Source organism: Cydia splendana, unplaced genomic scaffold (genome assembly GCF_910591565.1).
Source record: "Cydia splendana unplaced genomic scaffold, ilCydSple1.2 scaffold_57_ctg1, whole genome shotgun sequence".
Taxonomy (NCBI): Eukaryota; Metazoa; Arthropoda; class Insecta; order Lepidoptera; family Tortricidae; genus Cydia; species Cydia splendana.
In genome coordinates, this window is record NW_026946894.1 from 508934 (window position 1) to 536098 (window position 27165).

At 39.3% G+C, this 27165-nt stretch overlaps 1 pseudogene; it reads left to right on the top strand.

The window, feature by feature from the left end:
• Positions 1 to 26932, top strand: part of LOC134805766 (uncharacterized) — a 55421-nt pseudogene extending 28489 nt beyond the window's left edge.
• Positions 26933 to 27165: the final 233 nt, after the last annotated feature.

Sequence of the window (27165 nt, forward strand, 5' to 3'; positions counted from 1 at the left end):
CCCTAAATCGAATGGTAGCTATAGGTTCATTCTCAACCTAAAAAATCTTAACAAGTTTGTTGGTAAATCCCATTTTAAAATGGAAGACTTTAGGACCGCTTCAAAATTAATTCCTAAAAATGGATTCATGGCTACCATCGATTTAAAGGAGGCATACCTACTAGTACCTATAGCTAATGCCGATAGAAAGTATTTGAGATTCGAATATAACAATATTACATACGAATTTACCGCATTGCCATATGGACTTTCAGTAGCACCTAGAACTTTCACCAAAATCATGAAAGAAGTAGTTACATACTTAAGGAAACAAGGATTTACATCGACTATATATCTGGATGATATTTTATGTATTGGAAGGGATTATCGCGAATGTAAACAAAACGTAGAAGAGACTCTTCGTCTACTTGAGTGCTTAGGATTTGTTGTAAATTATAACAAGAGTTCTTTACAGCCCCAACAGTGCTGTAAATTTCTAGGTTTTGTTTACAACTCAGTGGAAATGTCAATATCCCTTCCTTTAGAGAAACGTAACAACATAGCACAGCTATTGAAAAAGTTTATTAAATTACCTGTTTGCACAATAAGAGAGTATGCTCAATTGTTAGGAGTACTAACAGCCGCATGCCCAGCAGCTAAATACGGCTGGTTGTATACTAAGTTGCTCGAAAGGTACAAATTCCTTGCTATTCAAAAATATCGGGATTATGAAGTAAAAGTAAAACTCTCGTCTGAAATTTTACCTGACTTGATTTGGTGGAGTAACAATATTTATGAAATTTCTTGTCATTTAGGTAACTCGAAATTCGATTTGGAAATATTTACAGACGCGTCGCGTACTGGATGGGGTGCATTCTGCGGCGGTATGTGTGCAAACGGCGCATGGAAAGACGAAGAACAAACATTCCACATAAATTATTTGGAATTGTTAGCGGTCTTTCTAGGTCTAAAATGCTTTGCGCGTAATAAATATAACTGTGCCTTGTTGTTACGTGTCGACAATACCACCGCGATTAGTTACATCAATCGGATGGGAGGAATCCAGTTCCCCCACTTAAATAGCCTAACAAGGTCTATTTGGCAGTGGTGCGAAGAGCGTAAGATATGGTTGTTCGCGTCTTACATCAACACTAAGGATAATGTAGATGCAGACAGGGAATCCAGAACAATTAATCCAGATATTGAATGGAATTTGAGTAAGGAAGCTTTTGACCAGATAACCTTACACTTTGGATTGCCACAAATTGACCTCTTCGCTTCTCGTACCTCTGCCAAATGTCAGACATTATGTATCATGGAAACCAGACCCTGACGCTCTTACCGTTGACGCCTTTACAATTAGCTGGTACAATACATTTTTTTATGCGTTTCCGCCTTTCGCACTCGTTCTCAAGTGTTTACATAAAATCATATACGACAACGCCACGGGTATACTAGTATTCCCGTATTGGCCGTCCCAACCGTGGTTCCCGCTATTATTAAGATTAATAATATCTGATATAATATATTTTGACCCAAATAATCGTACATTGATCAATTTCGTTGTTCCAGAACTCGGAATCAGAAATTGACCCAGTTTACCCTGGCGGCCGCGAAGCTCTCCGGAGCGCGTTTTCAAGTAGAGGAACCCCAGATGCGTCACTGAGTCTCATGCTAGCTTCTATCTCGAAAAATACATTACGTCAGTATGACGTTTCTTATAAATTGTGGTGGAAATTTTGTTTAAATAATAATATAGATTTTTATAGGGGTTCGATTTCTGCTGTTCTGTCATTTCTAACGGAGGAATTTAATAAAGGATCATCATACGGATCATTAAATAGTCATAGATCCGCACTGTCGCTCCTACTTGGATCTAGGAGCACCTCAGATGACCAAATTAAAAGATTATTGAAAGGTGTATACAAATTAAAACCCATGATTCCTAAATATAGTAATACATGGGACCCTCAAGTGGTCCTAAATCATATTGCTTCATGGACTCCTAACAGGGAAATTGGTCTTGAAAAATTAACTAAAAAACTGTCGATTTTGTTAGCTATATGTACTGCACACAGTAGTAGAAGAGCCGGCCGCAAAATTTCTAACCGACTTGATACCACGATGAAATGCACAATGGTTTCCCAGAAAAGTTATGCTAAGTCCGAATTCGATAGTCTGCCACGGCGGAACTTGCCGAAAGTACGAAAAAGAAGGCCACTTCCGGTGCGAAAAAAGGGGCTGATTTAACCCATCTGATACCGAGATAGTAGTTATGGCAGCAGTTAGAAATTTACATGTAGACACAGAAAAGCGAAGTCTGCCACTATTTTTTTTGCCGGAAGTGCTTGGCAGACGCTCTCAAAGGTGACCATCGGGACCCCTAAATTAACCCATCTGATACCACCATGAAACCAATGCCAGTCGGTAGGTATGAACTCTCATGTCAGGAATATATAAGTCTGCCAAGGCTTTTCCTGCCGAAACACCATGGCAGACGAGATTATGTAAGCAAGGTCGCCATCGGTTACCCTACACTAACCCATCTGATACCACCATGAAACCAATTCCATTCGGTAGGTATGAACCCCCATTTTAGGAATATATAAGTCTGCCAAGGTTTTTCCTGCCGAAACACCTTGGCAGACGAGATTATAAGCAAGATGACCATCGGTTACCGTACACTAACCCATCTGATACCGCCATGAAACCAATTCCAGTCGGTAGGTATGAACCCTCATTTCATGAATATATAAGTCTGCCAAGGCCTTTCCTGCCGAAACTCCTTGACAGACGAGATTATGTAAGCAACATCCGCATCCGTGGGACCGGTATACGTGATTACTGTAGGCTTATTTATTACTTTATGCTTTTACATATTTGTATATTATTATGTTATTAATGAAATATATTTATAATTTATTAAACCTATACCTAATACATTGGGAATTCATTACCTGCTTACGGCAGTAGTAGGGAGTAGTGGGTGAGTTCTGGCTCACTTAGCCAGGCCAACATTCCCTCCCCCTTTTTTTCCCTTGTTGAGGCCCTGCAACCTTACCTTGAACCCAACCTAATGTCATTGTAGCTCGAATCTAACCTAATCTATTTTTATTGCTTTTAGAAAATATTCTAATAACAATTATCTACTTTTGCAAAGTTAAATGTTGAATTCTTTATTTCGCAAAATGGAATTTTAATGTGACTATAATGTATGTGCAATCTACTTAGAAACTGGGTTTAGAAATATAAAAACACACATTTTATATAGGATAATAAGTTTATTCAAGTAATATTCTGAACATATGAGATATAGTAACATCATTACTTATTCTGTGTACAGTGGAGAAAACATGCAAGTTGACATTTTTCGTTTTAAAATAAAGATAAACTAAACAGTATTTGCCACAAACCGATGTTAAAAAACTTTGCAGTTGTTGGTTGGCATAATACCATCTCTTACAATTTCTCTTCATTAACATTTTATGATACCTTCCTGTTTTTATTTACTTAATTTAATTTTTTACTTTTTATGTGATCGGTACTTCATTTATTTTAGATTTTGGGCTAATATTAGTTTGTTAACCGACTTCCAAATCTCAAAGACGGAGGTTATCAATTCGGTTGTATGTTTTTTTTATTTTTTTTATGTTTGTTACTCTATATCTCCGTCATTCCTGGACCGATTTTGAAAATTAGTTTTTTGATTGTATGTATATGCATACAGATTGGTTCCGTTTTTGTCAAAACCCAGTTCTGATGATGGGATCCATGAGGAATCGAGGGAACTCCTCAAATTTTAAACGCATACATATAGTGATTTTTGGGTTTTTATCATCAAATTAAGCATACACATTCAAAAAAGTGACATTTGATGAAGTGCAACTGCTGATGATGATCAGAACGGAACTCTTCAACGACGCATAGGTCTCGTTTGGCGATTTGTCGTCTTCGTTATGTTTGTTAAGCAAGTCAAGTTTTTAAGCCACATTTTTGTCAAGCTCGAGTTCTGATGATGGGATCCATGAGGAATCGAGGGAACTCCTCAAATCTTAAAGGCATGCGTATAGACATTTTTGTATTTTCATCAGAAAATTAAGGATTTTCATTAAAAACTGGCGCATTTGATGAAGTGGAACTGCTGATGATGACCAGAACAGAACTCTTCAACCACGCATAGTTCACGTTTGGCGATTTTTCCTCTTCGTTATGTTTGTTAAGCAAGTCAAGTTTTAAAGCCACATTTTTGTCAAGCTCGAGTTCTAATGATGGGATCCATAAGGAATCGAGGGAACTCCTCAAATATTAAAGGCATAAGTATAGATTTTTTTTGTATTTTCATCATAAAATCAAGCATTTACATTAAAAACTGTCGCATTTGATGAAGTGGAACTGCTGATGATGACCAGAACAAAACTCTTCAACGACGCATAGTACACGTTTGGTGATTTCGAATTTCGATTTTGACTTGGACTGCGACCCGGACTCGGACCCAGAACCGGACTCATACCCGGATCCGGTTCGGACCCGGACTCGGACCCGGACTTGGAATCGAACTCGGACCCGGACTCGGACTCGGACACGGACTCGGACTAGGACCCGGACTCGGACTCGGACCCGGACTCGGAACCGGACTCGGAACCGGACTCGGACTCGGACCCGGACACGGACTCGGACACGGATTCGGACCCGGACTCGGACTCAGACTCGGACCCGGACTCGGACCCGGACCTTGACCCGGAAAACCACTATAATATATATTATATTATAATTCTCTTTATTCAATTAGGGTCTTAGGTTAGGGTTTTACAATGTGAGTATAAAAGTAAAATATAAAAACACTTACAAAACAATAAAAAATTATATAAACACATTATAAAAAACCTAACCTACCCTAGGCTACCCCGCCAGCAGCGGGGCAAGGCCCAAGCTACCGGTGGTCAGGGCTGCAGAGAGAGGTACCGGCGGACTATCCGCGCCGTGTCCAAGATCACCGCCTTCTGCATCTGACCCTTGATCCAACCACCCAGCGAGAGTCTCTCTAGGTGTTGGTCGAGACTCTTCGCTATGAGACCGTTCGCTGACACAACTATCGGAACAATGATCGTCGAGTCAACATCCCACATGGCGGTAATCTCATGAGCTAAGTCTAGGTACTTGCTGGACTTGTCCTTCTCGGCCTTCACGAGATTCTCATCATGGGGGATGGTGACGTCGGCGAGCACGGCCCGGCGCTGCGATCGGTCTATCAGCACGATGTCAGGCTTATTGGCGACAATAGTCCTGTCAGTGATGATAGATCGATCCCAATAGAGCGTGGCACGACCATTCTCGAGAACAGGTGCAGGTAAGTACTTGTAGTACGGTACTTCGCGGTCCACAAGGCCGTATAGAAGAGCAAGTTGCTGGTGAATAATCCTGGCTACGAGATTATGTCTGTGCAAGTACTCACCATTAGCAAGATGAGAACAACCGGAAATGATATGCCTGAGTGACTCTCCGGGACGGCGGCATGCCCGACAAATGTCGACCGTACCGTCCTTCAGGATATATTTCCGATAGTTGTTCGTCATCATCACTTCGTCCGCAATTGCACAGGCAAAACCCTCGGTTTCTCCGAAGAGGTCCCCGAATCGTAACCAGTTCACCGACGCGAGCAGGTCCACATCGGGTCCCGTGAGGGCCTTGTAGAACCGCCCGTGTAGCACCTTATTCTCCCATGCCGCCTTGCGATCCGCAGTACTTAGTACCACAGGTTTGCGCCAGTTCTCGTTTGCCAAGGAGAGCGGCGTGAGGTTCCTGTCTACTGCCACCATATCACGATGCATCCCACACTCGTTGTTAAGGAAATAATTCCTGAGATTGTACACCTCGCGGTTGTGGAGATCCTTGGCGTTTAGGAAGCCTCGGCCTCCACACTTCCGTGGGATGTACAATCTCATAACTGACGAGCGTGGGTGTAGCATGCGATGTGTGGTGAGCAGTGATCGGACCCTCCGATCCAGGGCGTCCAGCTCGGTCTGAGTCCACCTTAGTATGCCAAAGGAGTATGTGAGGAGGGGCATTACCCAGGCGTTGAAGGCGCGCACTTTGTTGCCTACTGACAAAAGACTGTTAAGGACTTTTGTGAGCCGACTGAAAAAGCGCTCCTTCACCGACCGTCTAATACCCTCGTCCTCAATACCCAACGACTGTGACATACCAAGGTATTTATAGGTTTCTGATTCAGAGATAGATCTGAAAGACATTGTCTCAGAAAGTTGTAAATTTGTTGAATTTACAACCCTCCCCCACTGTACATGCATAACCGCACATTTATCGACACCAAACTCCATGTTGATGGCACTACTGAAAACTTCGGTTGTTTTCAGTAGCTCCAACAAGCCTTGGGTATTTGGTGCAAATAATTTGAGGTCATCCATGTACAGAAGGTGAGAAATAACTTCACCCTCTCTCCGAAGCCGGCAACCTAGTCCCAAATCCTTCAGCAGGGTGCTGAGGGGATTCAGAGCTAGGCAGAACCATAGCGGACTCAGACTGTCGCCCTGAAAGATTCCTCGCTCAATCCTTATAAAATCCTGTGGGCCAGGTTGGTCATCCCCGCCTTCTGGTTGACGAAGGACTGTGGTCCACTGCCCCATACACGCGCTTAGGAAGGCTCTCAAAGCTGCATCAACTTTGTACAGCTCTAAGACCCTCCCCAGCCATGAATGAGGCACCGAATCATAGGCCTTCTTGTAGTCAATCCAAGCGGCTGAGAGGGCCCCCTTGGTCCGCCGGATTTGTTGGCAGATGGTCATGTCTATGAGGAGGAGCTCTTTAGTACCACGGGACCCAACCCTACATCCATTTTGAGCAGAGGCCAAAATATTGTTTGCGACAATGTGCGCGTCGATTTTTGTTCTCAAAATGGATGTAAGGAGCTTGTAGAGTGTAGGCAAGCATGTGATGGGTCTGTAGTTCTTCGCTTCCGTGGTACTACCGGACTTATAGAGCAGAAAGGTGACACCAGTTGTTAAGGAAGGTGGGAGAGAACCAAGCTCGAGGGCTTGTTGAAATTGTGCTGCCAAGCAGGAGTGCGAGCATCGAAACCATTTTAGCCAGAAGTTGTGCAATCCATCCGGCCCAGGACTTTTCCAGTTCTGGGCCGTGCGGATGGCACAACTTACGTCATCGGGGCTGATGGTAACTGCCCTCATAGGTTCGATGGACTCGCACTCACGCTCGATAACACTCATCCAACTCCCCTCGGTGTGTCCGACAGGCATCGACCAGATGCTACGCCAGAAGTCAGTCATGGCAGTAGCATCCGGCGGCCGCGTGTCGGGCGTACGAAGGTTGGTTTCCTCCCACTTTCGGTACACCTTCCTTTGGTCACTTTGAAAAAGGCGATTCTGCTGGAATCGCTCCACACGCTCTCTGTAACGGCGAATACGGTTTGCCCATGCATAGACTTTCTGCTTTAGAAAGTCGATGCGCTCTGTGACATTGGCCATGTAGTCGCGGGGCCTGATATCCGTCCCCACGAACGCCTGGTTCACAAAGCGCATTACTCGGGGGCGATTGTTGCCCCCCCTGAAGCAGATTAGCTTTGCGATGAGAGTCCTAAACGAGCTGATACGTCGCTCGATCCGCGCTTGCCATGCAGGGACACCTCCGACGGTCCTAGGTGCACGTTCAGCGTCCGGGAACTTGACGCGAGCAACACGGCACGCCGCGATGGCTCCGCAGTACAAGATCGAGTGCGTATCATCTAAATCTTTACTAGTCCGTAAATGTGGCTCTAGTAAAGCGTTTAGGGCTCCCATTAGCGCTAGATTGCGTCTATTCATAGGCAGACGTGGTAATCGTGACCTAGAGTTGGTTGTGGCGCGATATTGCGTAATCACCCCTTCCAAAGTCCTCCTCAGTTGCTCATTAGCAGTTGTACTCACATTCTGACTCACGAGGTCCCCCTCGTCGGTACAGAAATCAACCCGTGGCGCCCCCGGTGCCAGGTCGGGTGCGGGCACCGGATCCGGCGACGTGGCAGGCAGATCCCGCACCGAGATGGAGTCCGCGCGAGCAGAGAGAGCCTCCTGGCGAAGCCGATCAAGTGTCGCGTCATCCAAGCGCTTTAGCCGCTGAATGACGCGCACCTGATCCGATAATCGCTGCTCCGACACGGTGATGGTGGGTTCAAGAGTCTGAAACAGAGGCAGTATTCTCGAACGGTAGGCGGACAGCTGTGTTCCCCCCTCTGTAACCCTATAATAGGCGCGCATGACATTCTCGTTCATGTCTCGAGTCCATCTCATGCGTCGCACTATACCACCGGTAGCGGGAGCCGTGGGCGGATTATAATTATTATTATTACACGTAAATTTGTTCACGAAGAAACCGTGTACCGACTCTTCATGCCATTATATTTTTAATTTGCTGTTATTCTCTACAAATCGACACTAAAAGTATCAAAATATCAAAATATGGAGTTCCGTTTGAGAAAGAAGCAAAACAATTTTGTCTTTGACAGTAATTGAATTATTGTGTGATTTTGAAAGCTAGACAATTCAAGATTTATATTTTTACTCACAAAGACAACACAGAAATTCAATCTCAAATGTAAACCTTCGAACAATTTCCATACATTGACGACATCACTCAAAATTCTTCTTCAAGTCAGATGCCCGCTGGGGCTGCACCGGAGCACACGTATAATTCTTCAAATAAAAATGACAGCTTGATTTGACATTAAATCATATACGCACACGAGAAAGTATACCAGTAGATAAATTGTATTTCAAAAAATAGGGTACATAAATATCAGCTCGCGTCTCCTTTAAATTTGATTTGCTGTTATTTACGGGTCATAATGGTTGAAAACCTCAGTAAACTATCTTAAAACAATACGATTACAGTCGAATTTAAGTATTATGTTCCTTCAAATCAAAACTCGCTTAAAATGAAAAAAGTTTAAAGACTCATCCTTTACTGATTGGGATTAATTTTCATTTTGCGTCATTTTAAAAACGTATTTGACTTCTGTACGTCAATTAATTTTGATGACAATTGTAATCTTGTAATATATTATAGAACTTTTATCTTAAAATATTGCCTATTAACAGGAAGCGTTATGTAATTCGTATAAGTAATACCTGAAAGTCTTGTACCTAGATCTGTAATACCATGGATTGCGACGAATAAATGATTATGATTATGCCGTTCGTTCCGTCTATATGTATAATGCGTGTACGTGCTGTTCTCTGAAAATCTTCAAGAAAAAATAACGGCTAGACCAGCACGAAGTACTAGCGAGTTTTTGCGGCTTTGGAGACTGAGATAAAGCTTACAGGCCAATACCGCTGTGGCCTGGTTATTGTTATGTATACCTATGTATCGAATGTTTTTAAAAAAAATTTACTATAAAAAGCAATGTTTTATTTCGATTAGGTCTACATTTTGTGCATATTGTATATCTGAAGTATTTTCGTACTAAACTTGAAACTTTCGTTGAAACTAAATAAAATAATTATTCCTAATATACAGTCACCTGCAATTTATGTTACACAACACACAACGAAGGCCGCAAAAATATCTGACACGATCTTATTTGTAGAACCATAAGAGCATGTCATATATTTTTGCGGCCTTCGAAGAGTAGGTACCGGTCATTATCACCAACTTTGCCCGCATTTAAAAAAAAACACGAATTTCTCAAAAAAAAAAACACATCGTAATTTCTTTTTTTGCTCAGCACGTCCATTGTGATCAAACGCATCAGTTTATTTGAAGAAAAAATATTTTTATCGTGTTTTTACCCATTTTTTTGCGTTATAGAGGGTGGGCAAAGATATCCGGAGTTTTCGCCAACATTGCCCACGTCAATTTGGTATTCAAATACAGCTCGTATGATGATGATGTCTAAGGATCACTGGTTTTGGGCAATCCTACCATTCCCTGTTAATAACTTAGCGATAAGTGTAAAAACTTTTAAATAAATTTGCTGGGCAATGTTGCCTACCCGTTTTTGCTCATTTCCATATAAGGCTCGCCTAAGCATTTTACAAAGGCTAGGGTTGTCACTTTTGAGAAAATCTGTTACAATAGTTTAATGGCCAAAAATATGATTTTTGCTGTGTTTTTCATTAGTTAACGGGATAAAACATCTAAGTAAAGGATAATAAGACAAATTAAATACAGTATATATTTATAAACTTACTTTAGTGTACAAACATAACCTTATTTTACATGCGAAGTTGGGTAAATTAGATGAAAGTGACAACCCTAATCCGTTTTTGGTGGTGGGCAATGTTGGTATGGATGCCAAATCACCGGATTACTTTGCCCACCGCTAAAACTCGCTAAAAATTACAAATTAAAGATATCTTATTGATACTGTTTTAACACCCCCTGGCACTGATTAAAATAACCGACTTGGTTTCACATTACATCTCAAAACTTTTTGAAGTGAAAATTTCTTTAGCAGCGCTGAGCACTTTTTGAGGTGGGGAAAAAATTATAAACTCGAGACAGCGTAACGCGTAACGCGTAACGCGCTGACGTCATGTGTGACGGACAATGTTATTCACCAAAGAACTTTAGTCATAACGTATCATAATCAGGTCAATTATTTAAAACTGGACTTTTATATTAAGCAATAAAGCTCAATGTTCTAATCTTGTACGGGCTGAAATACGAGGATCTCACAGTTGCTTTCTAACTTTATATCATTCCAATATAATTCAATAAAGCTACATCTTGTCGCGCTTTACCAGCATTTCATGCCTTTACTGGGTGTGATTACACCGCCAGCTTTTATCGCCAGGGAAAAGTGAAACCATTTAATTTGTTAAAAAAAGACAAACATTTTCAATATGCATTCGAAAATTTAAATGAACAATTCAATTTATCAGACAAACATACCACAAATGCAATTTAAGAGTTTACAGTTTCTATGCATGGTATTAAAAATTGCCAAAGTGTTAATTCAGCGCGACTGCTACTTTTTCAAAAAAGTTTTGCAACCTCCCACAATACAAAACATTTTTTAAATAAAGTTAAAACTTATAATTCGAATACAATACCACCGTGTTGGGAGACAATTAAACAGAAAATTCTGAGAACAGCATATATTGCCTCCATGTGGCTTAATGCCACTCAAAAATATTGTGTGAAACTTAGTGCCACCGAGTATGGTTGGACGTTAAATAATGGGCACTACGAACCTTTGTGGTTCGACGAAGAGCCTACTCCGTTGCATGTTGATGATATAGTTATTAATAGTGAAGACGAAGGCAGTGATAATTTTACCTCCGACGATGATGAAAATGATTATTTAAGCTCTTAAAATAATTATTGTGTAATGTGCATTAGCGTTAAAGAAATAAATAATAATATATGCCTCACACAGAACTCACGAGAAGTTAATATTTCCCCCCCCATCACCCCCACTTTTAAATTCCTATTTTTAGTTTTTATACATTTTCATGAAAACTGTGAAAGCTACAATAATAATGTCTAAAAAAAGTATATTTTCCATAAAATTCTCTACAATATTGTCTTTGCAAGTATGAAAAAAAAAACTACTAATTTGTACCAAAAAAGGGCAAAAATTCAACAATATACTTCCAAAGACAATTTGGTAGAGAATTTTACTAGGTAGGTGGGTAGGGTAAGAGAAGTATGTTTTCCAATACTTCTAGACATTTTAATTGTAGCTTTCATAGTTTTCATAAAATGTATAACAACTAAAAATACGGATATAAAAGTTGGGGAAATATTAACTTCTCGTCGTGTTTATACTTCTATTTATTCTTATTAACGAAAAAGCTATATGCATGCAGGATTTTGACTCTTGGAGGATAATCTGTAAGGATAATTTGATAAACTATATAATCTTATAGTTCTGACACTTATAGACATTTACAACTCTAAACATTATGGATTCTTTTTTGTGTTTTTATACCCGTATTTTTTTATATTATTATTATAGCTTCTTTAATGTAAATCGACATTAAGAGACCGTATACATCTCTAAGTAATTGTAATACGTTAGTTACGTTAGTTTGAATTGATAGTTGCAGTTAGTTGTATTTTATAAAATTGTTGATGTATTGTTATATTATTTTTGCTTTTATGTAAATTCAATGTTGACGTGTTATAGTGCCCTTGCGGCCTATTTGCTGAATAAATGTTGAAGTTTGAAGTTTGCATGCCAAGTTTCGTGCTTTCTGCCGGATGGGACAGGATTTAGGATGGGTCAGACCAGGACCGCATTTTTGCAGGTTCATCTTTTATTAGCCAGACTCTACCTCCATACTAAATCGAGCTAAGGAGTCGCACTATAAAGAAATATTGAACATTTTCTTTCAAGTTGATATACAGGGTGTCCATGCATTAGGGTATTTATATTCAATATTCAATAATTCATTCATAAAATCAATACAATTTTACACGTCAATGGTATTTAGAACCAGTATACAAAGTATCATAACAAATTACGATTTTTTTACTTTGGAGCAACCTGTATGTGTTAGTAGCTCCTGAGGTAATAAATAGTATGACTAGATTTTGCCCTGTGCGCGGGGCCCGAGGGTCCCGCGGTCTTCTTGTAGTTTGTTGTTGGTGCTGTTGTTGATGTATTGTTGTTTGTGCTGTTGTTTTTGTTGTAGTAGTAGTAGTAGTAGTTTGTTTTCCAAAGGGTAAAAGAAATAAAGTTGTACTTTTGCTAGGACGAAAAGATCCGCGTGAAAGCACTACATTCCCGCAGCTCGGCCTGGCCTCGCGTGCTTGGGAACTCGTAAGGGACGCTCCGGGCCTTCGGCCCTACGCGGAGCTCGGCCTTCGTCCTTCGCTGGGTTTCGAAGCTCAGCGTCGGGCCTTCGGCCCGCCGCTTCGCTTATTAAAACAGTTGGGAGGGTTGGTTTTGCTTCGGGGCCTAAGCGGGAAATTGGAGCTTAAACACGACCCAATAGGAAAAGTGTCTTAGACAAGCGAAACGGCGGGCCGAAGGCCGAAGGCCGTAGGCCAACTTCCCCCTCTCGTGTGACGCTTCGGGCCTTCGGCCCTACGCGGAGCTCGGCCTTCGGCCTTCGCGAGCCTCGACGCTTCGCCGTCGGGCCTTCGGCCCGCCGGCTTCGCTTATCAAGACAGTTGACTTTGTAGAACGCTTGGGGGAACTGCATTCACGCAGCTCGGCCTTCGGCCTCGCGTTTTGGGAGTCGGGGTGGAGGCTCCGGGCCTTCGGCCCTCCGCCGGGGTCGGCCTTCGGCCTCCCGGCCTGAAGCTCGCCCTTCGGGCTCGCTTAACACACTTTTTGTATAGGATTTTGCTTTGTTCGTCATTCCCGCACTTTAACTTTAACTTTATGATATCGGAAAAAAACAGATATTTCTCTTGCTAAGTTTATGACAATTGTCACAGAAACACTGCAATTGTCACGAAATTCCGACATATAACTCATTACCTGTCAAGAATTACCTACAATTCTTCTAGATCTTTGACAATTGTCAGAAACTTCACAGGAGAAATATCTGTTTTTTCCGATATAATAAAGTTTTTTTTAAATAATACAATGATGGTGGCAAACAGGAATACGGCCCGCCCGATGGTAAGTGGTAATCGTAGCCCATGGATGCCTGTGACGTCAGCGATAGTGATTTTACAATTCGTCGCACCTGTCACCGATGTGAAATTGGGGCCTGGCCTCTATTTCACTACGGTGGCAGGTGCGACACTTGTCGACATCACAGTTGGTACTGACGTTACAGGCCTCCATAGGCTACGGTAACCGCTTACCATCAGACGGGCGGTGTGCTTGTTTGCCACCAACATGTTAATAAAATAAAAACTCCATTATATCGCCAAATACTAAGTACTTATTTTGCGAAGCTAATGACAATTGTCACAAGAAACATGACAGACTTGTATAGGGTCGAGTGATAATTACTTAAAACCAGCGCGTCGTATAGTACGGCGTTTCTATGCAGCTGACTACGACATTGTAAACGCAGAATTGGATAAAGTGGACTGGGAACGTTGTCTTCCAGAAGACAGCATAGAAATAGCTGTGGATACTTTCTATGATATTCTAAACCGAATTATAGATGATCTGATCCCTACTAAAATAATAAATTCTAGCCAAGATAAATTTCCCGTATGGTACTCCCGACCATTAATAAAATTGATTAAGAATAAAATAAAGACCCATAAAAAATGGAAAATTTATGGACGACTCGCGGATTACATAGCATTTTCAAAATTAAGGGCAAAGATTAAATCCATGGAAAATTCATGCTACAAATTATTCATCTCACGATCTGAAAACAACATTCGTTATAACTCAAAATCTTTTTGGTCATTTTTAAAGTCTAAGATGAGCGTTAACGGGATACCCAACACACTTTTCTTGGACAATAGTGTTGGTAATAGCGGCAAAGAAGTCGCTGATTTATTTAATACCTATTTTCAGTCAGTTTTCGTCAATAATGTTAACTCTCAAGCACCTTGCCAATCTACTTCAATTGCATTAAATAACACTGTGTTTCCTAATTGCCTAATAAATAATGTTAATATCACTACCTCTCTAGTTGAAAGCTACCTTAAGGGATTGGTGACTTCTAAAGGCTGTGGACCAGATGGAATACATCCAATATTTTTAAAGAACTGTCGGGCAAGGTTAGCTTTTCCCATATGCCTACTATTCAATCTTTCTTTAAGGACCGGGACATTGCCATGTTGTTGGAAGAGATCCATCGTAGTTCCAATCCATAAAAGTGGCAATAAACATGACATAAAAAACTATCGGGGTATCTCTAAGTTGTCGGTTATCCCTAAACTGTTCGAAAAAATTATCTACGATTCACTTTTTTACGCAGTTCGACCGAAATTGGTAAATCAGCAACATGGGTTTATCAATAGACGTTCCACTGAGTCCAATTTATGTCAGTTGATTGATTTTGCGACGAATGCAATGGATAAGGGCTATCAGGTAGATGTTATTTATACCGACTACTCCAAAGCATTCGATAAAATTTCTCATTCTTTGCTTATTCAAAAATTACAAACTTTTGGAATTCACGGTAATCTTTTGAGATGGCTTACCTCCTACCTGCGTGACAGAACGCAAGCAGTTGCTATAAAGGGGTACACTTCTAGCTTTGTTCCCGTATCTTCAGGCGTACCTCAGGGATCCCATTTGGGTCCATTATTATTCAATATTTACATTAATGACGTTGTTGATTGTTTCAAATTTTCTGATTTATTATTATATGCCGACGATACTAAAATTTATAGTATTATAAAAAATAGCGATGATTGCATGAAACTTCAAGCTGATCTTGATAGACTGACGTTATATTGTTCTATGAATGAGCTGTACCTGAATGTAGAAAAGTGCTGTGCTATATCATTTACAAGAAAACGCAATAAAATACAGTATAATTATTCTTTAAATAACAAAACGTTAAGAGTTGTATCTGAAGTGAAGGATCTGGGTTTAAATTTCGATAGTGAACTACAATTTATTTCACATATTGACAAAATTTCAGCGAAAGCATACAGAATGATGGGATTCATTTTCCGCCAAAGCAAGGATTTTACAAACCCTAAGACTCTGCAACTTCTATTTAACGCATTTGTTAGGTCAAACTTAGAATACGCGACTACAGTCTGGAATCCTCATTTCAATGTTCACATCCACACAATTGAAAAAATTCAGAACAAATTTATTAGAACAATGAAATATAAATTTAAATCTTTTAGCACTGACAATTTAGAGTCTCTTCAAACACGTAGAGAAATTAGAGATCAAATTTTTTTGTTCAAAATCTTACATGGCCTTATTGATTCACCTAATCTTTTATCTAAAATTTCAATTCGCTGTCCTAATCGGCGAACTCGCTCCACAAACCTTTTTGCAATTGACTTTGGGCGCACTACATATGCAAGAAATAGCTTTTTAGCTAGAGCGTGTAGAACTTATAATGAAAAATTTTCTGATATTGATATATTTCATTTATCATTACAACAGTTTGTTTCTGCAATAAAAAGTACAGTTAATGGTAAAAATAATATCCATTAGTAATTATGTTACATCATACTTTCCAATGTTCGCATGTTGTTTTTATGTGTGTTATTACATCAATTCAAGTTAGGTATTCGAGTTATGCATGTTGTAAATAAATTCTATTAATGTTAAAGTAGGTTTAAGTTTGAATTGTTTTAATGTTAGATTCTGAGCAACATAACTGTTATTATTCATTAGTGGAAACTGTGTGGCTTGTGAATGTGTTATCTGATTTACTATATGTGTTGTTTTTGCCTGTTTGTTTCCCAAAGGTTTAAATAAATAAATAAATAAATAAACATGACAATTGTCGGTAATTCTTGACAGCAAATGAGTTCTGTGTAACACTATATGAGTAAAATGAATATAGGCGTGGAATCGAATGTATTTGCAGCCAACAAAATGCCAATGTTTGTTCAGCTACCTGTTCACCTGTTTAAATTGCTTATTATCAATTTAGATCCGGATTTTAAACCTGGCTGACATCGGATAGCCATTTATATTGATGTCAATGGTGTTGGTGAATATTTTAATTCATTCGGGCGAAAACCGGAAGGTTGGTTGGGTATCATAAAATGTTCATGGAGAGAAATTGTAAAGGCCCCAGTACACAATGGGCCATTGCCGGCCACTCCAAGGGACGCAGCCATGCGGTAGAATGAGATAGCAATATCATTTGCTCCCTCTAACGCATAAATGCGTCCCTTGGAATGGCCGGCGATGGCCCATTGTGTACTGGGGCCTTAAGATATGGTATTGTAATCAACAACTGCAAAGTTTTTTTTACATCAGTTTGTGGCAAATACTGTTTAGTTTATCTTTATTTTAAAACGAAAAATGTCAACTTGCATGTTTTTTCCACTGTACACAGAATAAGTAATGATGTTACTATATCATATATGTTCAGAATATTACTTGAATAAATTTATTATCCTATATAAAATGTGTGTTTTTATATTTCTAAACCCAGTTTCTAAGTAGATTGCACATACATTATAGTCACATTGAAATTCCATTTTGCGAAATAAAGAATTCAACATTTAACTTTGCGAAAGTAGATAATTGTTATTAGAATATTTTCTAAAAGCAATAAAAACAGATTAGGTTAGAATCGAGCTACAAATGACATTAGGTTGGGTTCAAGGTAAGGTTGCAGGGCCTCAACAAGGGAAAAAAGGGGGAGGGACTGTTGGCCTGGCTAAGTGAGCCAGAACTCACCCACTACTCCCTACTACTGCCGTATGCAGGTAATGAATTCCCAATGTATTAGGTATAGGTTTAATAAATTATAAATATATTTCATTAATAACATAATAATATACAAATATGTAAAAGCAAGTAATAAATAAGCCTACAGTAATCACGTATACCGGTCCCACGGATGCGGATGTTGCTTACATAATCTCGTCTGTCAAGGAGTTTCGGCAGGAAAGGCCTTGGCAGACTTAAAAATTTCCGAAATGAGGGTTCATACCTACCGACTGGAATTGGTTTCATGGAGGTATCAGATGGGTTAATGTAGGGTAACTGATGTACACCTTGCTAACATAATCTAGTCTGCCAAGGTGTTTCGGCAGGAAAAGCCTTGGCAGACTTATATATTCATGAAATGAGGGTTCATACCTACCGACTGGAATTGGTTTCATGGCGGTATCATATGGGTTAGTGTACGGTAACCGATGGTCATCTTGCTTATAATCTCGTCTGCCAAGGTGTTTCGGCAGGAAAAACCTTGGCAGACTTATATATTCCTAAAATGGGGGTTCATACCTACCGAATGGAATTGGTTTCATGGTGGTATCAGATGGGTTAGTGTAGGGTAACCGATGGCGACCTTGCTTACATAATCTCGTCTGCCATGGTGTTTCGGCAGGAAAAGCCTTGGCAGACTTATATATTCCTGACATGAGAGTTCATACCTACCGACTGGCATTGGTTTCATGGTGGTATCAGATGGGTTAATTTAGGGGTCCCGATGGTCACCTTTGAGAGCGTCTGCCAAGCACTTCCGGCAAAAAAAATAGTGGCAGACTTCGCTTTTCTGTGTCTACATGTAAATTTCTAACTGCTGCCATAACTACTATCTCGGTATCAGATGGGTTAAATCAGCCCCTTTTTTCGCACCGGAAGTGGCCTTCTTTTTCGTACTTTCGGCAAGTTCCGCCGTGGCAGACTATCGAATTCGGACTTAGCATAACTTTTCTGGGAAACCATTGTGCATTTCATCGTGGTATCAAGTCGGTTAGAAATTTTGCGGCCGGCTCTTCTACCACAGAGTACAGACACTTTCATTAATTAAAATAGAAAATATTAATGTAAGCCCAAATGGTGTTAAGATTATGATTCGTGATATAATAAAAACATCGGCCGCGGGTCGTGATCAACCAATTTTGTTTCTACCATATTTTCAAGATAACAGAAACATATGCCCCGCGACTGTTATAGAAGATTATCTTTATGTAACATCAGAATTCAGAAATGAAAGTGTCCAAAATCTTTTATTAACATTTAAAAGACCTTACAAAAACGCATCTGCTCAATCCATTAGCAGGTGGATTAAGCAAGTGCTTGGCGAGAGCGGCATTGACGTCGCAACATTTAGCGCACATAGCACGCGTCATGCTGCGACGTCTGCCGCACACCGCGCGGGCATTTCGCTCGATGCTATCCGGAAAGCTGCAGGCTGGTCGAAAACATCAGAAACATTCGCTAGATTTTACCATCGCCAATTGATTGATGAAGGCAATTTTGCCAGAGCCATTTGCCTTCCGGATGACGATTAACTGTTATTATAGTTGAATAATTGTACCTATAACTATTTTTTCAAAATATATGATGATAATTGGATAAAAATTTAGTTTTTTATTGCATGCGAAATGCAGCAAAACTTTCAACTCTTAACATCTACCTGGTTTTTATATCTGAAGAATGAAGCTTAAGAAATATAATACATGATCAAACGAACTTCAAAGTGAAGTTCGATCAGTATTATATGAGTAAGCTTCATTCGAAGATATAATTTCCCTCCCTCCCATAGACCCAGAAAGAAAGTTTTGCTTTAGAAAGTACTTATAGTCTCTAAAAATAATGAGCAATGGCGGCAAGCTTTACTACCCACCAAGGCTAGGTGGAAAAGTGGGGATAGACCTGTTCGAGTTAAAGTTTTTTCTACCCACTTTAAACATGCGATGAGTTGCCTAGTAGGTTAAAGGACTACCTGGTTTTTATATCTTCGAATGAAGCTTACTCATATAATACTGATCGAACTTCACTTTGAAGTTCGTTTGATCATGTATTCCTAATGCTTCCGCGTTAATGAGTCCCTTTAGGCCAAGAAAGGTACGCTCGGCTAGTATGGCGGAATGGAAATAATTAGTAATAGCTGAAATTTTCGGTGTATGGGACAGATAATAAATCTAGTGATTACGTCGACACATAATCCAAATAAATATATTACATTTAGGTATTTAAAAAAAAATGTAAAAATATAAAAAATCACAGAAAGTTTGTAAAAAATATTAATAACATTTTTTAAATTTATACTCATAGAGAAATATTTGCTTTATGACATTAAGCATGAATCACACAAAAAATAATTCTGTATCCTACATTTAAAGTAAGTAACCTACGGTTATTATTAAATTCAGTATATTTCCGTCCTCAAAAATGGTAATAGGCTATTTTTCTCTCATTATTTCCAAATTACAATAAGTACAAGCGTTGCAATTTAATCGTACACTAAATAATACCGTATGGTAGGTTTTATGGGGTTGTGCATTAATTGCCTGGTTAAAAATGGTAATAGATCAATATCATATGGGATTTTTATTATGAGTTCTCTTTCGTCGAATACTGTAAAAATCGGCTTGAAATATGATTCGTAACACAAAAAACCATCAAAAACGTTATCGTTGCTTTAAAGTTGCCGCGCACGAGCCAGCGAGCTAACGCGATTGGTCGTTGCATGGAGCGGGGCGACGGAACGATGAAACTTCCATCGCCCCGAGCGCGAATATTTAAAAAAGTATTTAGTATATTTACTATTTACTCGGTCAAACCATATGTACCAGTGAACGTAAAAAATATGGGAGACTAGATTCGAACTAATTATCAGCTTTAATCTGGGCAAGAGTGCTGTAAATAAGAAAGTAAATTTTACGTAATTGCAGGCTTTCCGTCTAAACCATTCCGTCTAAGTTTAAACCATTTAAGGTTTCAATAGCAGTCATTTAAGTACCACCCCTCACCACTAAAATTTAATTATCAAAAACGACAGTTGCTAATATTCCCCAAAGTAAGCATTTCTAGTTATTGCTGCAATACAGTGGTACCGGGCACCTTGCGACGCAAGGCCGAGCAGGAATCGCAAACCTTAAAATATTTGTACTAATTAATTGAGTTAGGATTTTGTTAGTACTCTTTAATTGAATAGCAAAAAATATAAGTTATGTATTAGAAATACCGTTTTTATTCGATTTTTAATTAAGTAAGTATTGTTAAACTTATTTTTACCATGTGGTGTCGGTTAAAATTTCACTAGTAACATCATTTGGCGACTAGGGCAATAAAAGTCGACACCATAACCAACAAATTAAGAAACAACAATAACCAACAAATTAATAAACAACAAAAATTTGCAGTAATATTCCAAAACTCGACTGAACGCAAGCGCACCGAACCGTGTCGCTCCCCTGACGCGACTCAGTGTCATAAAACGTAAGGCCGTGGTATTAACGACAGCGGATAGCTGAGCGGCGAGCGGTGATTGCAGGCGGCAATAAGGTGTTCAGTTAATGTTTTTATAATTTGAAATGACTTCGTTTCCATGTAGAAATAACCAAACAGACTCTAGAAGCATTTCATATTTTATTTGTGGCCGTATAAATTATGTTTTATTGGTAAATTAACTACAATTATTCATATTTGTGGATAAAACAATATACATACTATAATGAATACTAAATTAACATTAAATAAATACATTATTTATGACATAAAAATACATTGCGCGTATTTAACTACTTAGCACTGTTTAATTACGATACTTGCAAGCAAGTAGTAAAGTATATGGCTCCATCCTATCCTGTACCACGATATAGAAGCGATAACATTTTTGCGACAGTTTTGTATAGATAATGGATTTGTCGCTAGAAAATGACGATATCGAGATAAAAGTCAGGTCTCTGAGCGCTATTGAAACCTTAAATGCTTTTTACTTATACATGTTTTAAATTTGCCGCGCTTTTTATAGTCAAGCTGAATGTGTTTCACTATAGAATAGTAATCGAATTGGTTCAGATTTAACGTTTAATGCATATAAATAACCATTCTTCCTTCTTCCTTCTTCCTCGCGGTATCCCGGCATTTTGCCACGGCTCATGGGAGCCTGGGGTCCGCTTGACAACTAATCCCATGATTTGACGTAGGCACTAGTTTTTACGAAAGCGACTGCCATCTGACCTTCCAACCCAGAGGGTTAACTAGGCCTTATTGGGATTAGCCCGGTTTCCTCACGATGTTTTCCTTCACCGAAAAGCGACTGATAAATATCAAATGAATTTACTACAAATGATATTTCGTACATAAGTTCCGAAAAACTCATTAGTACGAGCCAGGGTTTGAACCCGCGACCTCCAGATTGCAAGTCGCACGCTCTTACCGCTAGGCCACCAGCGCTTCCGCGCTTCAGCGCATATAAATAACATAATTAGTAAATAACATAATTTTGGACTAAGTACATTATACATACCTACATGACATCAGGCTATGGTTTGGCGCACAGTGACCCTGAACGGCGCGGTAATGTGTTACGGCTGTTAAGTGAAGTCCAGACGGGATGATCAAATCGACCGATTTGATCAGAAATGAAATTGGGGTCAATCTCCAAATTAAGCAACAATTAAACAACTGTACCCATATTTGGAACCTCAGAATAATATACCCGGCCGGATACCGGATAGTAACTTTGCTTGATTTCAGAGTAAACAAATTGGATTTAAGAAACAGTCACGGTCCTATTGTACATTACTCGTTTATTATTTCAAAACAATTTAAACATCCACTCACTTGCACGCGTAGGTACCTACTCATTTCGAACATAGAAATGAGTCCGCGCCAACGTTCACCACGAAACAGGTTAAAACCTGCACAATGCGCACCTAAAAACCGAAATGTAGGTATTGTTAAATTTAGTTTGTAGTTAATTAGTTTTTTGGTGTAAGTGTATGAACCAAGGTCTGAAATAAATGATTTTTTATTTTTTTTATTGTTCCGCCGGCCGAAGATTCGGCGGTCGGATACCGAATATTTGGCCGACGGTCAGGCCGAATATCCGGTATCCGACCAAACATCTATCCATTGCATTTCTAATTGAGAGTGGCAACACTATCGTAGGTCGTATTGCCCTTTTCTAGCATATACGTCCCTCGCTCCTACACTCCCACCACACAGGCAGGTTGCTTTGTCAGTTATACAAGGCAAATTTTCAAGTCATTGGCTTGCTGTTTTTCCATCTGGAAGGTCGTGAAGCTAAACTGCTGGTGAGTTTTTGAATTTGTACCTCAGTTTAGCTGACTATATTGAAATAGTTATTTATTTTACAAGGGGGCAAAGTTGTTGTTTAACCGCTCGTGCTAATATTGATACTTGAGCAAGTAAAACATTCGAAACATGGAATCTTGAGCGTTGCGAGGGTTTCAAAGCACGAGGGTTAAACAAAATTTGCCCCAAGTGAAACACAAAATGTTTCACCACACCAACCCAAAGCAAATATTAAATGTAAAAATATCATACAAAATCAAATACAAATGAATTTTATTAAATATTTATGATTTAAAAGTCAATTCTACCAGCAAACATAAGAAAACAACTCAAAATTTGCATTTGATTCCTTTGCCTCACTTGTGAATAAAATGAAACTTTGCTCTCAGTTTTTGAAGTGCAAAGTAAGCCTTTCCGAGCTGGTGTGAAATAAATAATTAAATTTTTCACGCCACTGTTCGGAAATGTGGCAATAGATGGTCTAAAACCAAGCTGGAAAGTACGCAATAGCTGTAGCACCTGAACCACCACTACTACAATGTTTCATTATTATCATCATCTGTCATTGGTGACAGTTCGCTACAGCAATGAGTATAATTTAAAACATAAAAATCAATAAAAGGTCTTTTTTGGCGCAACTTTTTCCTTCAAAAATAAATTTAGGTTATTTATAGGACCAATTTCTTGTTTAAAAAAAAACGAAATGTCAAACTATTCATTCATTCAGTCAGTTCATTCGATTCACGCTTAAGGCGTTTTTTACTTTTGTAGCTGTTTGTGGTTTTTTAGCAAAAACGCTTCTAAGTTTAGAGTCGGTTTGAAGCAAACAACATAAAAACGCCTCTTAAATGTAATAAAAAAGAAAAAAGGCGGGATCGGAAAATTCTCACTGAATTGGATAGTACTATAAAATATAAGAAACACGTATCTACGCTCGCTATAAAAATGAGTTCTTCTAGTGAAGAAAATGATATTCTTACGCTGACGCCTACCGAAATTCAAGAGACAGCACAGGCAGTGGCTAGTAATTTGCTACCAGAGAAATCGCGGGCTAGTACTTATAGTTATCCAAATGTTTCCTTATTTCCTCGCAGTAGTCGTGAAAACCACTATGTAATGCCTCGTAACGCTAAAGATGGAGTCGTATTATTCGAGGACCTCCACCAACGTGTCGGCCCTCAAACTCACTCGTCCATCTTTTAGCGGTTTTCCGTCCTCTCCTATAATGTACTATAGTTGTCCGTTAAATTATCTAGCAAATAAAAACGATCCGGAATAGTGATGTGAAAGTGCAAGAGGATATTAGAAAGAGAGATGCCTAAGAGTAGCATACCATAATGAATACATGTGTCTTAGCTGTATATTGTATTGTTATAAATAATGTTAAAAATGCTTTATGTTGTTAATGTGTTCCAAATTGTGCCGCTTTGGCATTAGCTGTAAGGTGCAATTTGTTATTTGAAATAAATAAATAAATACAATAAATGTTAATTTTACAAAATGTACCTATCAAATTGTATACTTTACTAAATATCTCTCTCCTCACAGGTGTTACAATAAAGGGTGTACGTACTACATAATTAATTAAACACTCATAATATAATTATATTACATACACATAATAAGTATATCATAGGATATGTATAATCACATTGGTTTGGCGTCTTCCCACCACCAGGCGATAACAAACATGTTTCAATATTATTCTTAGGTTCCGAATATCGGTACAGCTGTTTAATGACAGCATTTACACAAAAATAAAACGCTAATTAAATAACTACAGATGCAACGGATAGTTGTTTGGCCGCATACAGGATACCGGATGTACGGCCTGACCATAGGCCGAATATTCGGTATTCAGCCGCCGAATATTCGGCCGGCGGAAATATTCAGATTTTTCAGGTGCGCATTGTGGAAGTTTTGGCCTGTTTCGTAATGAACTTTCGCGCGGTATATAGGTCTATCACTAGGTACGAAATTAGTGCGCGAGCTAGTGAATGGAACGTTTAAATTATTTTAAAATAATAATCGAGTACGATTATATTCCGATATCAAGCATAGTTATTTAGTACCCTTATTTTAGTATCCGGTATCCGTCCGGATATTAAAATAAGGGCGAGATAGGATACCGGATAGTAACCGAATATCCGGTGCATCTCTATTCGGAACCTAAAGTTTTAATCCTGCATTGTGCAAATATGTATAATTTTGAGACAATGACTTGAAAATTTGTCTTGTATGACTGACAAAGCAACCTGCCTGTGTGGTAGGAGTGTGGGGGAGAGAGGGAGGTATATGCTAGCAAAAGACAATACGACCTAGGGGCTGTCCATACATGACGTCATCTATTTTTGACGATTTTTGTCGCCCCCCCCCCCTAAAATCATCAAAAAATCATGCTTCGAATGACACCGTTTCCTCCTGCGTCATGCTACCATCATCCGATGTCCAGACCCCCCCCCCCCCCCCCAAATTTGAAATGACTTAAATTTATGAATAGCCCCCTACGACAGTGTTGCCACTCGCACTATTATTTATTCTTAGGTTCCGAATATGGTAAGTTATTTAATTAGCGTTTTATTAAAGCCGTACTTTTCGCCTTATTGCAAAGGAGTAAGGTGCAAAAGTGTAAACATATATTTCACGTCGACTCTTATTATACTATGTTATACTTATTATGGAACTTACTATGTTATACTTATTATGGAACGTAAACTATGAATTGAAAGAGCACGAAATAGTCAATATAATACGTTTGTTGAAAAAAAAAGTCTACAGACGCTTAGGCGCGAAGGGTTATTGTCTCATAGAAAATTTGAATTTCGCGCCTTTTTCTACTCACAAAGTTGTTGGATAGACGTTAATATCAAATTAAAGAGTGGGCCTACACACTTCGCTGTGACAGAATGCGAAAGTGTCACCAAAACTGTCAAATGACTACGATAATAAGTATTCCTTTTATAATGCCACTCCACACTATGCCATTCTGAAATTAAATAAGAACGATAGATAGTCATGCGCAATTTTTATTTTTGTAGTGGGTCATAATTGACGTATATAATTACGAATATAATTTGAACATCAACCAATAATATTGGAAATGATATCAGTTATTTTTAATCAGCTATCATTCACGCGCGCGTTCATTTTGCTCAGACTTGGCCGCACAAATATTTGGTGCGAGCGAGACGCCCGCGCACGTTCGAATTGGCCTGTCACTTGTAGCAACTTGTAGGTAAGTACATACTTACCTACATACTATCCACGCGTCCTTGGCACGAACTCCCGCCACCGCCCGCATTGAAACTGTCCCCGCGCGCCGCAAGGAAATGTAATCCTTAGCATTAGCGCAAAGAGTTCAAATTTGGTAGTTTCATTTAGCGCATTTGTTAAAATGCACATATTTATTACATTGACCATATTTTTGTGTGATTATGTATTGAATATCACTTTGAACGTTATCAGAACAAAGTCTGCAAGAAATTATATCTATAACCATTTTTTCTAGCATGTTTAAGGCGTAAATATATATACAAGTGATACAAATAATATTGATGTCGGATTCTCGGATAAATAGCTTAATGAGGTAGTTTTATGGTAATTCAATCAAAGACCTAATTATTACTTTTATATCAAGTTACGACGTATATCCGTGAGGCCCGCCATTTATTGAATTAGTTATTTTCCGTGTTAATATTTTGACTGATTCCATTGTCGACTCATTATAAATATTATTTTCGTCACGTTTACGAACTAAAAATACTATTACTATTTTTAACAAACAAGAACGGCTCTTTTTTTAGGGTTCCGTACCCAAAGGGTAAAACGGGACCCTATTACTAAGACTTCGCTGTCCGTCCGTCCGTCCGTCCGTCCGTCCGTCCGTCCGTCCGTCTGTCACCAGGCTGTATCTCACGAACCGTGATAGCTAGACAGTTGAAATTTTCACAGATAATGTATTTCTGTTGCCGCTATAACAACAAATACTAAAAACAGAATAAAATAAAGATTTACATGGGGCTCCCATACAACAAACGTGATTTTTAACCAAAGTTAAGCAACGTCGGGAGTGGTCAGTATTTGGATGGGTGACCGTTTTTTTTTTTGCTTTTTTTTTGTTTTTTTTTTGCATTATGGTACGGAACCCTTCATGCGCGAGTCCGACTCGCACTTGCCCGGTTTTATTTTACTATTTTTTTTTACCTACTTCCGGACAGAAAGTTTGTTGGATTCGAAAATAAAGTTTCTTAAAATGATCTAAAGAACAGGAATAAAAAAAAAATTGCCTATTACTAATTAATGTTTAACGTAACCGTATCTTTACTGGTACTTACACGAGCTGTTACGTGCAGGAGCTGAATGGAAGTGCGCGCGATGCGGCGTGAGCTGGCCTCGGAACGCGTGCTGGCACACTTGGAGCCCAGCGCGCAGCTGGTTCTCAGCGCTGACGCTGGACCCGGGGGCTTGGGCGCTCTTTTGGCACAACGAGCCGCCGACGGACAGGAGAGATCGCTGGCGTTTGTACTGTATCCCGCTCCTTCACCTCCAGCGAACGTAACTATAGTCAGATCCAGAAAGAGGCGGCAGCCTTGATTTTCGCT